Source organism: Balaenoptera borealis, assembly GCF_965194805.1.
Source record: "Balaenoptera borealis genome assembly, chromosome: 7".
NCBI lineage: Eukaryota > Metazoa > Chordata > Mammalia > Artiodactyla > Balaenopteridae > Balaenoptera > Balaenoptera borealis.
In genome coordinates this window covers 95,219,388-95,234,474 of record NC_138864.1, presented here as the reverse complement: position 1 = coordinate 95,234,474, position 15,087 = coordinate 95,219,388, and the positions used below count along the sequence as shown (strand labels likewise).

Below are 15,087 nucleotides of genomic sequence, written 5' to 3'. Positions count from 1 at the left end.
ATTGAATCTGTAGATTGCTTTGGGTAGTAGAGTCATTTTCACAATATTGATTCTTCCAATCCAGGAACATGGTATATCTCTCCATCTATTTGTATCATCTTTAATTTCTTTCATCAGTGTCTTATAATTTTCTGCATACAGGTCTTTTGTCTCCTTAGGTAGGTTTATTCCTAGATATTTTATTCTTTTTGTTGCAATGGTAAACGGGAGTGTTTTCTTAATTTCACTTTCAGATTTTTCGTCATTAGTGTATAGAAATGCAAGAGATTTCTGTGCATTAATTTTCTATCCTGCTACTTTACCAAATTCATTGATTAGCTCTAGGAGTTTTCTGGTAGCATCTTTAGGATTCTCTATGTATAGTATCATGTCATCTGCAAATAGTGACAGCTTTACTTCTTCTTTTCCGATTTGGATTCCTTTTATTTCTTTGTCTTTTCTGATTGCTGTGGCTAACACTTCCAAAACTATGTTGAATAATAGTGGTGAGAGTGGGCAACCTTGTCTTGTTCGTGATCTTAGTGGAAATGGTTTCAGTTTTTCACCATTGAGGACAATGTTGGCTGTGGGTTTGTCATATATAGCCTTTATTATGTTGAGGAAAGTTCCCTCTATGCCTACTTTCTGCAGGGCTTTTATCATAAATGGGTGTTGAATTTTGTCGAAAGCTTTCTCTGCATCTATTGAGATGATCCTATGGTTTTTCTCCTTCAATTTGTTAATATGGTGTATCACGTTGATTGATTTGCGTATATTGAAGAATCCTTGCATTCCTGGGATAAACCCCACTTGATCATGGTGTATGATCCTTTTAATGTGCTGTTGGATTCTGTTTGCTAGTATTTTGCTGAGGATTTTTGCATCTATGTTCATCAGTGATATTGGCCTGTAGTTTTCTTTCTTTGTGACATCTTCGTCTGGTTTTGGTATCAGGGTGATGGTGGCCTCGTAGAATGAGTTTGGGAGTGTTCCTCCCTCTGCAATATTTTGGAAGAGTTTGAGAAGGATAGGTGTTAGCTCTTCTCTAAATGTTTGATAGAATTCGCCTGTGAAGCCATCTGGTCCTGGGCTTTTGTTTGTTGGAAGGTTTTTAATCACAGTTTCAATTTCAGTGCTTGTGATTGGTCTGTTCATATTTTCTATTTCTTCCTGGTTCAGTCTCGGCAGTTTGTGCATTTCTAAGAATCTGTCCATTTCTTCCAGGTTGTCCATTTTATTGGCATAGAGTTGCTTGTAGTAATCTCTCATGATCTTTTGTATTTCTGCAGTGTCAGTGGTTACTTCTCCTTTTTCATTTCTAATTCTATTGATTTGAGTCTTCTCCCTTTTTCTCTTGATGAGTCTGGCTAATGGTTTATCAATTTTGTTTATCTTCTCAAAGAACCAGCTTTTAGTTTCATTGATTTTTGTTATTGTTTCCTTCATTTCTTTTTCATTTATTTCTGACCTGATCTTTATGATTTCTTTCCTTCTGCTAGCTTTGGGGTTTTTTTGTTCTTCTTTTTCTAATTGCTTTAGGGGCAAGGTTAGGTTGTTTATTCGAGATGTTTCCTGTTTCTTGAGGTAGGCTTGTATTGCTATAAACTTCCCTCTTTGCACTGCTTTTGCTGCGTTCCATAGGTTTTGGGTCGTCGTGTCTCCATTGTCATTTGTTTCTAGGTATTTTTTGATTTCCCCTTTGATTTCTTCAGTGATCACTTCGTTATTAAGTAGTGTATTGTGTAGCCTCCATGTGTTTGTATTTTTTACAGATCTTTTCCTGTAATTGATATCTAGTCTCATAGCATTGTGGTCGGAAAAGATATTTGATAGGATTTCAATTTTCTTAAATTTACCAAGGCTTGATTTGTGACCCAAGATATGATCTATCCTGGAGAATGTTCCATGAGCACTTGAGAAAAATGTGTATTCTGTTGTTTTTGGGTGGAATGTCCTATAAATATCAATTAAGTCCATCTTGTTTAATGTATCATTTAAAGCTTGTGTTTCCTTATTTATTTTCATTTTGGATGATCTGTCCATTGGTGAAAGTGGGGTGTTAAAGTCCCCTACTATGATTGTGTTGCTGTCGATTTCCCCTTTTATGGCTGTTAGTATTTGCCTTATGTATTGAGGTCCTCCTATGTTGGGTGCATAAATATTTACAATTGTTATACCTTCCTCTTGGATCGATCCCTTGATCATTATATAGTGTCCTTCTTTGTCTCTTGTAATAGTCTTTATTTTAAAGTCTATTTTGTCTGATATGAGAATTGCTACTCCAGCTTTCTTTTGATTTCCATTTGCATGGAATATCTTTTTCCATCCCCTCACTTTCAGTCTGTATGTGTCTCTAGGTCTGAAGTGGGTCTCTTGTAGACAGCATATATATGGGTCTTGTTTTTGTATCCATTCAGCCAGCCTGTGTCTTTTGGTGGGAGCATTTAATCCATTTACATTCAAGGTAATTATCGATATGTATGTTCCTATTCCCATTTTCTTAAATGTTTTGGGTTTGTTATTGTAGGTGTTTTCCTTCTCTTGTGTTTCTTGCCTAGAGAAGTTCCTTTAGTATTTGTTGTAAAGCTGGTTTGGTGGTGCTGAACTCTCTCAGCTTTTGCTTGTCTGTAAAGGTTTTAATTTCTCCATCACATCTGAATGAGATCCTTGCTGAGTAGAGTAATCTTGGCTGTAGGTTTTTCTCCTTCATCACTTTAAGTATATCCTGCCACTCCCTTCTGGCTTGCAGAGTTTCTGCTGAAAGATCAACTGTTAACCTTATGGGGATTCCCTTGTGTGTTATTTGTTGTTTTTCCCTTGCTGCTTTTAATATGTTTTCCTTATATTTAATTTTTGACAGTTTGATTAATATGTGTCTTGGCGTGTTTCTCCTTGGATGTATCCTGTATGGAACTCTCTGTGCTTCCTGGACTTGATTAACTATCTCCTTTCCCATATTAGGGAAGTTTTCAACTATAATCTCTTCAAATATTTTCTCAGTCCCTTTCTTTTTCTCTTCTTCTTCTGGGACCCCTATAATTCGAATGTTGGTGCGTTTAATGTTGTCCCAGAGGTCTCTGAGACTGTCCTCAGTTCTTTTCATTCTTTTTTCTTTATCCTGCTCTGCAGTAGTTACTTCCACTATTTTATCTTCCAGGTCATTTATCCTTTCTTCTGCCTCAGTTATTCTGCTATTGATCCCATCTAGAGTATTTTTAATTTCATTTATTGTGTTTTTCATCGTTGCTTGGTTCCTCTTTAGTTCTTCTACATCCTTGTTAAATGTTTCTTGCATTTTGTCTATTCTATTTCCCAGATTTTGGATCATCCTTACTATCATTATTCTGAATTCTTTTTCAGGTAGACTACCTATTTCCTCTTCATTTGTTAAGTCTGGTGTGTTTTGACCCTGATCCTTCATCTGCTGTGTGTTTTTCTGTCGTCTCATTTTGCTTATCTTACTGTGTTTGGGGTCTCCTTTTCACAGGCTGCAGGTTCGTAGTTCCCGTTGTTTTTGGTATCTGTCCCCAGTGGGTAAGGTTGGTTCAGTGGGTTGTGTAGGCTTCCTGGTGGAGGGAACTAGTGCCTGAGTTCTGGTGGATGAGGCTGGATCTTGTCTTTCTGGTGAGCACGTCCACATCTGGTGGTGTATTTTGGGGTGTCTGTGGCCTTATTATGATTTTAGGCAGCCTCTAGGCTAATGGATGGGGCTGTGTTCCTGTCTTGCTAGTTGTTTGGCATAGGGTGTCCAGCACTGTAGCTTGCTTGTCATTGAGTGATGCTGGGTCTTGATGTTGAGATGGAGATCTCTGAGAGATTTTTGCTGTTTGGTATTACGTGGAGCTGGGAGGTCTCTTGTGGACCAGTGTCCTGAAGTTGGCTCTCCCACCTCAGAGGTACGGCCCTGATGCCTGGCTGGAGCACCAAGAGCCTTTCGTCCACATGGCTCAGAGTAAAAGGGAGAAAAAATAGAAAGAAAGAAAGAGGCTATAATATAGTGAAGTAAAATAAAGCTATTATAAAGCAAAGCTATACCGACAAAATCTCACCCAGAAGCATATACATATACACTCACAAAAAAAGGAAAAGGGGAAAAATTAATATATCCTGCTCCCAAAGTCCACCTCTTGAATTTGGGATGATTCGTTGTCTATTCAGGTATTCAACAGATGCATCACATCATGCTGTTTGTGGAGTTTTAATCCGCTGCTTCTGAGGCTGCTGGGAGAGATTTCCCCTTCTCTTCTCTGTTCGCACAGCTCCTGGGGATCAGCTTTGGATTTGGACCCGCCTCTGCGTGTAGGTCGCCTGAGTGCATCTGTTCCCCGCCCAGACAGGACGGGGTTAAAGGAGCAGCTGCTTTGGGGGCTCTGGCTCACCCAGGCCGCGGGGAGGGAGGGGTACAGAGGAGGCAGGGCGAGCCTGCAGCGTCAGAGGCCGGCGTGACGTTGCACCAGCCTGAGGCGCGCCGTGCGTTCTCCCGGGGAAGTTGTCCCTGGATCACGGGACCCTGGCAGTGGCGGGCTGCACAGGCTACCGGGAGGGGCGGTGTGGAGAGTGACCTGTGCTCGCACACAGGATTTTTGGAGGCGGCAGCAGCAGCCCCAGCATCTCACGCCCGTCTCTGGGGTCCGCGCTGATCGCCGCGGCTCACGCCCGTCTCTGGAGTTCGTTTAGGCGGCGCTCTGAATCCCCTCTCCTTGCGCACCAGGAAACAAAGAGGCAAGAAAAAGTCTCTTGCCTCTTCGGCAGCTGCAGACCTTTTCCCGGTCTCCCTCCCAGCCAGCTGTGGTGCGCTAACCCCTTCAGGCTGTGTTCACGCCGCCAACCCCAGTCCTCTCCCTGCGATCCGACCGAAGATGAGCCTCAGCTCCCAGCCCCGCCCGCCCCGGCGGGTGAGCAGACAAGCCTCTCGGGCTGGTGAGTGCTGGTCGGCACTGATCCTCCGTGTGGGAGTCTCTCTGCTTTGCCCTCCGCACCCCTGTGGCTGCACTCTCCTCCGTGGCTCCGAAGCTTCCCCCCTCTGCCACCTGCAGTCTCTGCCCGCGAAGGGGCTTCCTAGTGCGTGGAAATCTTTCCTCCTTCACAGCTCCCTCCCACTGGTGCAGGTGCCGTCCCTATTCTTTTGTCTCTGTTATTTCTTTTTTCTTTTGCCCTACCCAAGTACGGGGGGAGTTTCTTGCCTTTTTGGAGGTCGGACGTTTTCTGCCAGCGTTCAGTGGGTGTTCTGTAGGAGCAGTTCCACGTGTAGATGTATTTCTACTGTATCTGTGGGAAGGAAGGTGATCTCCGCGTCTTACTCTTCCGCCATCTTCTCTCAATCTTGAGCTCAGGCTTTTTAAGTGAGAGTTTTTAGTGGGAGTCTAGTAGAAAATTGGTATCAATAGCTGATGGCTAGGTGTGAGAGTAACTTTTGAGATATGCATGAATATTTCAAGGAAAAGTAAGCTTCATCTCTCTATATGTACCTTATAATTATCAGTATGTCAATTTGTAAAATTACTCTAGCTGATTTATTTTTAATAAAACGTGAACTCTAATTTATTAGTTGACATTGTTTAATTCCTTTTTCAAAGTTAAAAAGGATTTATTCTCTGCTTGAACATCTAGTATTTGACATGTCACATTTTCTGCTTATATGTTCTTTTGAGAAAGTTGGCTGATTTTGATAAAATACAGAAAGCTAATAAGCGGTATCAAGATAGACTATAAAATTACTTTGTGGTTCTGGCTGCTTTCTTAAAAAAAAATGAATGAGAAATTTTCATGTTAACATGTCACCTGTGAGTGTACAAATCATGATTTAGAATTCAGAGAACTAGATAAACTAAAATATGTCCTGTGTTAAAAGTGTTTAATATATAATGGTATTAAGTTACTACCATTTGGAAGACTATCAGTCAAGAAAAATAATTATGAAATTTTCTCTCTTTAATGATTATATATCATCTTGCACAAGAAAAGGTAGTGATACTGATCCACAAGGGTAGGACAGTGGTTCTGAGTTATTTTTCAAGTACTGGTGGAAAGCGAATTGTGCAAATTAAGTTTTACCCTATGATCACATTGTCAATCATTTGAAATATGTATTTATAGTCTAAAAAAAATTCATAGGTTTCTTTGTTCAGCATTCCAGTGTAGCAAAATAAACCTAGGTACATACACTCTGCTTTAAAATACATAAATGGACCCAGTTTTTCTCTGGATTTAAGACAGAAGAGGCCCTTTAACTGCTTAGAAATGTTTATGTCTTGTGTAGGAAAATATGAAGTAAAAGTAAAGTTTTCCCTAAACAATTTTAACCTTGCTTTTGTTTATGTAGTTAGAGGGAAAAGAGGAAAGACTATATAAGATGGAAGAAGAGTAGAAATAAATCATGGCCAAGGGGAAGAGGAAAATGAACAGTGAAAGGAAAGATAATAAGAAAGGAACACTAAATTTAGTTGTCAGGTGTTGGAAATCAGTATTAAAATTTTAAAGCACCAGAACCAGAGCATGATTACCTACCTCGAACATGGAGAAGCCCTTTATTGCATTGTTTTTAATTTTAAAAATTCAGAATATTCAAAATACATTTTCCCCCAATAGCCAGTAATTCATATTTTAATGCTCATCCAATGAAGAAACATATACATCCCAAGTTCCTGGACTATTGCATTTTTCATCAACAAAAGCAATTTTTACCAAAGATGTGTTTTCTACCTAAGCAATGTAATATCACGTTCTACTGTGTGAAAACAGATAATATGTGAAGTTATGCTGTACATTTCCTCTCAGAATCTGACTGTAAAATGTGACCTTTACTGAAAGCTGGCATTATGTACAGATACTTTGATATCTCAATTCATGAAAACATTTCTTAACAAATTGAAAGCAGTGACCTGTCTCTACTCTAATAAATATATGTATATATTTCACATATATATATATATATATATATATATATATATATATATATATATATATATGTAATATAAAGTAGAATCTTTCAAGCTAAGGGGAGAATGTGGAAGAAGGGTCACCAAATCATGTTAGAGAAACTACATTGAAAAGCAATGCAAAAAGCGAAGCAATGAACCATTTTCATTCTGTAATGAAAACTTTTAATAGATAAGATAAAAAATAATGAAGAACTTCATTTCTTAGATTCCGGTTTTTCTTTAAAAATGTGCTTTAGCTGCACTTCACTTCACATACCTGAGTAGTCATACATTCCTTCATGTAGCAATATTTGCCTTCTAGCATCAGCTTTTAGGAAATCTACCAGGACAACTCACATGAAAAATGTATATTCCTACAAAGAAGGAATATACATTCCTTTTTTTTTTTTTTAACCAAATGACTTGTTTCACTTGTTAAAAAAAAAAAATTAACAGGCTTTTCCAATTTTTTAATATTTCTGGTAGTAGAAAGAGGTTTTCAGTTACCCGACAGATACACCTTATCTCATACTGCAATTCTCTCAGGCAATGCATACGCATTTTGTGTCCTTTCACAGTGCAGTTCACCTGGAGACAAAAGCAAGAAGAATTTGTTTCACTTGAGCTATTCCCTTTTAACATATGCTTTGCAGCTGACTAAAGTTATCTTCAAAATTGCAACAGTCAAAAGTGCATCAGCCATAACCATCACAATTGTTATGGATTTTTTTCCTCATTTTAATGCTTAATAAAAGGAAGAGAAACTTGTTATAATTTGTTCATTAATATTCTAGCATTCATAATTTACCATGTACATATATAGTCCTACAATTACCTACAAATTAGCTTTATTAAAAGATACCTGATTTTAAAATATCATGCTCAAAAAAATACCTCCTATGAAATATGACCACCGGAGAAAAAAAAGAATTCTTATGTTGCCATTTTAAATAAGAATATCTCATTGGCCTTGCTGTTAAAAGAACAATAGAAGACTAATTAGCTCAACTATGTATTAGTCCCAGCGAGGAAACCCCAAAGCCCACAGTAATTTTGACACAGATGTATGCCACATGATACCTTTATTATATGCTAATGATATTTGACCAGGAAACATAATCAAAACTTTATAAAAAATCGGTTAGAACAATTTCATCATTAAAAAAAGCTTTATGTTCAGTATAAGTTCTTCTAACATTTTTGCTAATTTAATTATGTTCTGTGCATCTGTTTAATAGATCAATTTAACGTATTTTTCACCTGAAGTGACTTTTTTAACATGTCTAAAATGACCACTTATGTTTTGAAGGATACAGAACCGTAGACAGTCAGCTAACAAAGAATTCAGGTTTTTATTAGTCTTTTTCCTATGATTGTTACTGCATTGAATAAAGATACATCATGACTGCCCAAGATTTTCGTCAAGAGGTACAAATTTATTTAACGTATTAGGCAGAAGTGTTTTTGGCGGTGGTGTTGGTGGTTGCTTTCGGCCAGCATCAGGAATATAGCTAGAAAATTTCCTATGGTCCCCTCTATGTTCTATGTCTATTCTGCTGAAGTTCTGAGAGGTCAGAAGCTATTTCTACTCTGTTTACCACTGTTGGTTTTAACATCTAGCATTGCATCCAGCCTTTAGTCAATATTTATTGAATATGTTTATTATTGAATAAATGAAGAAAGGAATGGTAACTTCTGAATTATGAGGAGCTACAAAGCAGGCATCCATTTTAAGAAATTTTCCTTATGTGTCCTGTACCTTGATGTCTTGGACAATTAAACATCAAAAAAAATTAGGCGATAATGATGATGGAAAACGACGAATTAATGATTATTGTTGTCAGCCTTGGCTTGACTGCAGCATCACCTGGGGATCTTAAAAAATACTGTTGCCTGGTTTCCACAGCAATTCTGTGCTAATTGGTCTGGGGTGTGGCCTGGGCACTGAGATTTTTTAAATCTCTCCAAGTAGTTCTAGTGAGCAGCTAAGATTGAGAACCACTGTTATACGTGATGATACGACGATGACTATGAGGAAGAAGAGAAATTTCAGGATATCTACCTTATAATCTTAATTTATGAAAATAAAAAGGGTTTCTTTTTCATGAAAAACCACTTTTAAGTAATATAACAAATCCATTCCATTTCTGCTTGACATACCAGCACACACACACACACACACACAGAAATACAACCTTAAGCACTTTCCTTTCTCCCTTTCAAGAAGTGTTTAAGAAACCTGAACCTATAACTCAGAAGCTCAGCTCCATGCTATCCCCACGTGCCTTTGGTCTCTGGATCCAGGAAATGGATTTCTGTCTTGTCCCTGCATGTGTAAATCTTTGCTTTGAAACACTTTTTTAAGTTAATTAATTAATTTTATTTGTATTGAGCTATAATTGACATATGACACTGTGTAAGTTTAAGGTGTACAGTGTGTTCCTTTGATACATTTATATATTGCAGTACGATTACCACTATATATCACTTACATATGGGATCTAAAAAAGCTTTGAAACGCTTTGACTCGACATATGCCCCTTGTCCTGTGAGCAGGGTTCTTGTTTGGTTTCTCTCACTTCTCAAGAGCCCAAATCCTCCCCTTTCTACTCTCCAGAAACTCTTTAATTTTTTCAGAAAAACTATAGCTTTGGGGCCAGGAGCAGAGTTGATAGCCACCTACAAAGTATAATTTATGGATCTACAAATAGCCCCCATGAAACACATCCCAAAATATCCACTAAAGTACCTCTGCTGGAGATGAGTTTACTTCTGTTCAATTCGACAAATTCGCTGAGTATTCTAGGGTTATGATTATGGAAGCCATTTTTTCCAAACTAACAGTTGGGATAGCCCTTCAGAGGATCTAGCAGTAGGAGAGGATATTTGATGCCAAACTCACTAAATCCAAAGTTAACTAAAACAGTTTTGCCTAAAGTACTCTTTTGGTCATAAAATAGGTCATTGTTCTTAATGCAGGAGTTTTTTTATTGCATCTCAGAACAGGGGAAAACTCTTTCGGTCCCAACGTCAGAACTGTTTAGAAAAATTAAAACAAAAAACTATAGAAACTGTTCAGGAAAGGAGCAGTAGTTAAAGCACGATATTCCATCTGTAATCTTTTCATTTATTGACTGTGTAAAAATGGGAAAAATATTTTTTCTCTGCAAGATTTTCTTATCGGTACATTGAGAAGAATAATTTCTATTTCACAGTGTTGTCATGAGAATTAGATTAGGTAATGCACTCAGGATGGTACACAGAGAAACAGGTACTAAAACATAGTTCCTGTAACAATAATTAATATTGTTGCCAAGAATAGTGATTACCTTCCCTGCTTCTTCGGAACCACGTAAAACTTATTTTGCTCCTTCATTTGATAAAGAACCTTATTTGTGACCTCTAAGATTGTCCATCAGTAGTTAAGTGTTGGTGGAAATGCAGATTATCTCACAGCTAATCCACTCACAAGATGATACCTCAGCTAGAAATACAACAGGAAACATTACTTTCTGAGAAAAAAAGGAGAGCTAACAAGCAGATGTTTTTCACCTATTTTAAGCTAATTTTTTAAATACTTCTATTCCACAGCAGGATTGTTTCAGTTCCAACAGCTCTTCATATGCAACTATCAGCCAGGTTAAGAATTTAATGCCTAGTTATTGTGACATGATTTTTTGACAAGAACAATCATCTATTGTTAGCAAGTGAAAGTTGAAAAGTTTGGATTGGTCAAATAAAAGTACTTTAGGCTGGGAATGCAATTGAGAAAAGGCAACAGTCAAAACACTGCCAAAGTGCTTCATGATATTGGAATGTTATCTGGATTGGGTCAGAGGAAATGTTGAAGTGGTGTCATGGTTTACAGCTCAACTTCAAATTTAGAATTTGATAATCTAAGACTTACCAGGAATCCACAATCATTGTCATAATAAAGTAATGGCCATAAAATGTTGTTGAATGTTTATCATTTAGAAAAGGGAACATAGCAAAAGTGCATAATAGTTTTGCTTAAAATTACCTGTTGTTAAGAATAAATAAGTTATATACATATATTATTATAAAATAACGTTTTTTGCTTTATTTTTGATGTTCTGAGGTATTCATTGTGTTTTTTTGTTTTTGTTTTTTTGTTTTGTTTTGTTCTGTTTTTTTGGCAATCCCAAACAAACTCTTACTAAAAGTGATTGTCTGGGGATATAAGTGGATAATATATGTGGAGCTCTAGGAAAGTTACCAATCATTGCATTTAAAGAAATGAGCAAATCCAAGAGCTGGTAAGCTCTATTAAAAGAAGAAAGCTTGAGACAGTTTATCGAGTAGATGTGGTCCTTTGATTATAGAAGAAACTGCTTACTGGGTTCATGATAAGAGGAAAGGAAACAGGCATTAGAAGATGTTTCCTTTATTTAATTCTGTCAGGTTAGTGTGATTATGACTGAGAAAATTTAGGTTAGAATATCAGAAGAGCTGCTTCTAAGAGTGTTTTCTGTATGCTGCTCTGAAGCATTGGAACAAATCAACATCATTCATTCATTTATTCATCAAAAAAATGTATATTAAATGCTTGCTAAGTAAGATATCCATGAGTGGGAAGTCAGAGAGAGAGATCAAGTTGATGACTTATTTGCTAAAGGTGGATTGTAGATCATGGCTTACAACTATAGCCAGAATCAACTTCCTTACCTTCTTCCTTAATATTTGACCTTGGCTTCCTCCCTATAGGAAAATAGGACCTACAAAGTGGATACCAACCCAGGCTGCAACATAGAGGGTCCTAGCTCTCATGGACCTCAGAGAACTGGGATCCAAAAGGAGAAGAAGAAGCCACACATACTTTAGCCAGGTAGGTCTAAAACAAAGCACTATAGCTCCAAAAGGCCTGAAACACTTGTTCATGGCTGTATATCACTCCATCTTTCTTATGGTATGATGAGGGATTAAAATCTTTCTTTCTAATACTGTCTCCTCCTGGCAGGTGGAGAGGAAGTCCCTTGCTTTCTATGAAAATGTGAGGAATGGGTTTATAAGCATTTCTGAACAATATTTTTGCTGAGTTTAAAAAATAAGTAGGAGTGTACCAAGAATATGACAAAGAGGAGAGTGGTAAATGTTCTAAATTGGTAAATTTCTAGGAAACTAAGGCTGCAAACATTGGAACAGAGGATGTGAAAGGGATGGAAGCTAGGAAGGGGAGGAGGATGAGGGCTATGAGGGTGGGAAAATAAGCAATGACCCTCAGACTCCTGATCCCAAGACTCCAGGGATTCTGATTCATGATGCCTCTAGAGCAGGGCTGTGGGGATTTAATTGGCTTATTTTTTAAGCAATGACCAAGTAATTCTTATATAGGTAGTTGTAAATGCCAGGTTGGGATTCTCTGTTCTGGGTGATGAGAAGCCTTTAAAGAATTTAAAGCAAGTTCAAAAGCAAGAATTTAAATTAAGAATTTAATTTGGAGAAAAAAGAAGGATAAATATCAATGACAAGGTTTTCTGGCTAGGGTGACTGAGTAGATGGGGCTATTACCCTAGACCAGAAATGTATCCTGAGAAAATTTTAAATTGTAAGGTAAAAGATTCAGTTTAAGTTTGGAGTTGTCGCCTCAGTTCTAGAAGAAATCAAAGTTCAATCATGCTATAATTTACAAACACTAAGAATGAATAAGATATGTAATTTACCTTGGCTCATTAATTCACTGAAGAAAAGTTTATTGAACCAGGAAGTGTGAGAGGTGCCGATTCTTACCTTCAACAAAAGATGTTCACAGTAACATCTGACCTTTTTATCCAGTGGAGTCATCTCTGCTACTCTTAGTTCTTGGGTCTCCAAGTCCATTTAAATAACCAATGGTTACTGAGCCAAGTAGTCATAGGAGTGAGAACATGTCCAGTTCACCTGGTTTCTAATAGGAGATTACTATACCCAAATGAGTCCTCCTTCACCAAGTTTCCAGGACCAAATGCTGGTCTAGTAGAAGAATACAAATTTCATTTATAGCAGAGCAGAGTAAAATTTACCAGAGCAGTCAAGTATGTGGGTCATTTTTCGTCTTTCAAGCTTAAGACTGGGGCCTTCTAGAAAAGGCTGGCACACTCCTTCACTGTTCCCTGGCTCATGGCTGCTTGCTTCAATTCCCTTACTTAGTTTTCTCTTTCAACCTGCCCCACCTCACAAACCAATGTCCCACTCCGTTCTCTTCTTCTACCCCAACTCTGCCCTAATTATAATTTGCAAATTGAGGAACTCAAGCTTTATCTGGAAGCTCTAAGAGGTTCTCTTGGAATTGAGAATTTACTATTGCACAGTAGCAGAGCAAGTACGATTCAAGTTCACTCTACCAGTTAAATTTCTCACTACTTACCTAGGAAGCCTTCAGGGTCAACATACAAACTTGTGCAAGATATACCAGCTGCGCTCTGCACAATCACCCAGCTGAAAGGGCAGGTAGAGGCTGAACTCCAGCCTGCACCTGACTTCTCCAGCACGTGCCTTATAACTGGGCTATGTCCACCAACAGGGGCACCTCTTATTTGCTCAAAGGCACAATCTGGCCCAGAGGTGGCCCTAAAGCAAATCTCACCAGGGTGAGCTTTAGTTTCCTGTAGAGGGTGTGACTCATTCCAGATCCTAACCTACATTAAAACAATTACATTAACTATAAATTGCTTTCATTTAGTTTTCTGGGATGTACATCAGTTTCTGTTAGATCTGACAATTTGGGGGGTAAGGAGCAGCAATTTATTATTTCCTGCTACAGATTAAAACACTGTTCTGTTGCTAAAGGAGGTCACAATCTAGCAGGTCAGAAAGCATATACTTCCTCAACTTATGATGGGTTTACATCCCTTATAAACTCATCGTGCATTGAAAATATTACTAAGTCGAAAATGCATTTATGTTTGGGCAGGTAAAATTATGTAGTGCAGTGTTTGAAGCAGGGGAATTTTTTTTCCTTTTTTTCCCTTCTTTTTTATACTGTATAATGTCCCTCAAGTTATGGCAGTATACCTTGTGCCACTGAATTTCCAAAGTTTACCAATTTTTTTTTTTTACTGTGCTTCAAATAAATAGAAAGAATAGTTATGATATTGATCTTCAACTTTGCCATTCATGCTTCTATTCACATTAGGCTAGGTGTTCCACTTGGAAAGCATAAGAGTGTCTAGGCCTTTGAATGGCATATGCCATTTCTGGGAAATGTATTTGTAGGCTAAGTATTGCTTTCTACATTTAAGTAACCCCTAGTTTTAAAAAGAAGAAATGCATATTGAATAGTTTAATGATTTGATTTGTTTGGCATTATAGGAAGCAAGCCGGTGCTAAGTATTTTTAAATGGCTATGTAAGCAAACCTGAACTGTAAATCGTCATTCAGGAATGTGTATTAAGATTATGGAATGGGTGTAAGACTACTGGTAGGGGGAGAAGGTGGGTATGACTTAAATGGATCTTTTACGGCCCTGTGATCTATCCTTTCCTTGAAAGTTTCTGAAGAAAAAGAGGAAAGATCATTTTGCTGCATTCCTCCATTCTTGTTTTTTAAAGAACGAGTCCCAAGCCCTACAAACAGCTTGTATTGAACTTTCACATTTGAATTAAAGATTGTTAAACATGAAAAAAAAAAAGAAAATGCATTTAATACGCTTAACCTACTGAACATCATAGCTTAGCCTGGCCTTCTTTAAACGTGCTCAGCAGACTTACATTAGTCTACAACTGGGTAAAATCATTTAACACAAAGCCTGTTTTATAGCAAAGTATTGACTACCTCATGTATTTTATTAATTACTGTACTGAAAGTGGAAACAGAATGGTTGTATGGGTACAGAATGGTTGTAAGTGTATCAGTTGTTTATCCTTGTGATTGTATAGCTGCCTGGGAAAGATCCAAATTCAAAGTGTGGTTTCTACTGGATGCTTTATTGCTTTAGCACCATCATAAAGTCAAAAAATGGAAAGTCAGAGCATTGTAAGTTGGGGACCATCCATACATATATAACTGATCAAGACAGTAAAATAGAAGAAGCACAAAGTCTTTTGAAATTTAGGGTGAGGGATTTCTTCTGATAGAGGAAAGTGAAGTGTTCAGGAGATAGTAACGAAACACACTATTGAGAGATAGATAGAATCTTAATAGCAAATGGGAGAGTAGTATGTATGGAAGAAATTCAGCCCAAAGGCAAGGT

General features: G+C 37.7%; 1 long non-coding RNA gene across 1 annotated transcript in view; it reads left to right on the top strand.

The window, feature by feature from the left end:
* LOC309632540 overlaps positions 1–14,531 on the top strand; it is a 41,824-nt gene extending 27,293 nt beyond the window's left edge. The window contains exon 2 of the long non-coding RNA XR_014246965.1: positions 5,313–14,531. This is a non-coding gene — a long non-coding RNA (uncharacterized lncRNA). The remainder of the gene's footprint in view (positions 1–5,312) is intronic.
* The last annotated feature ends 556 nt before the right edge of the window (positions 14,532–15,087 follow it).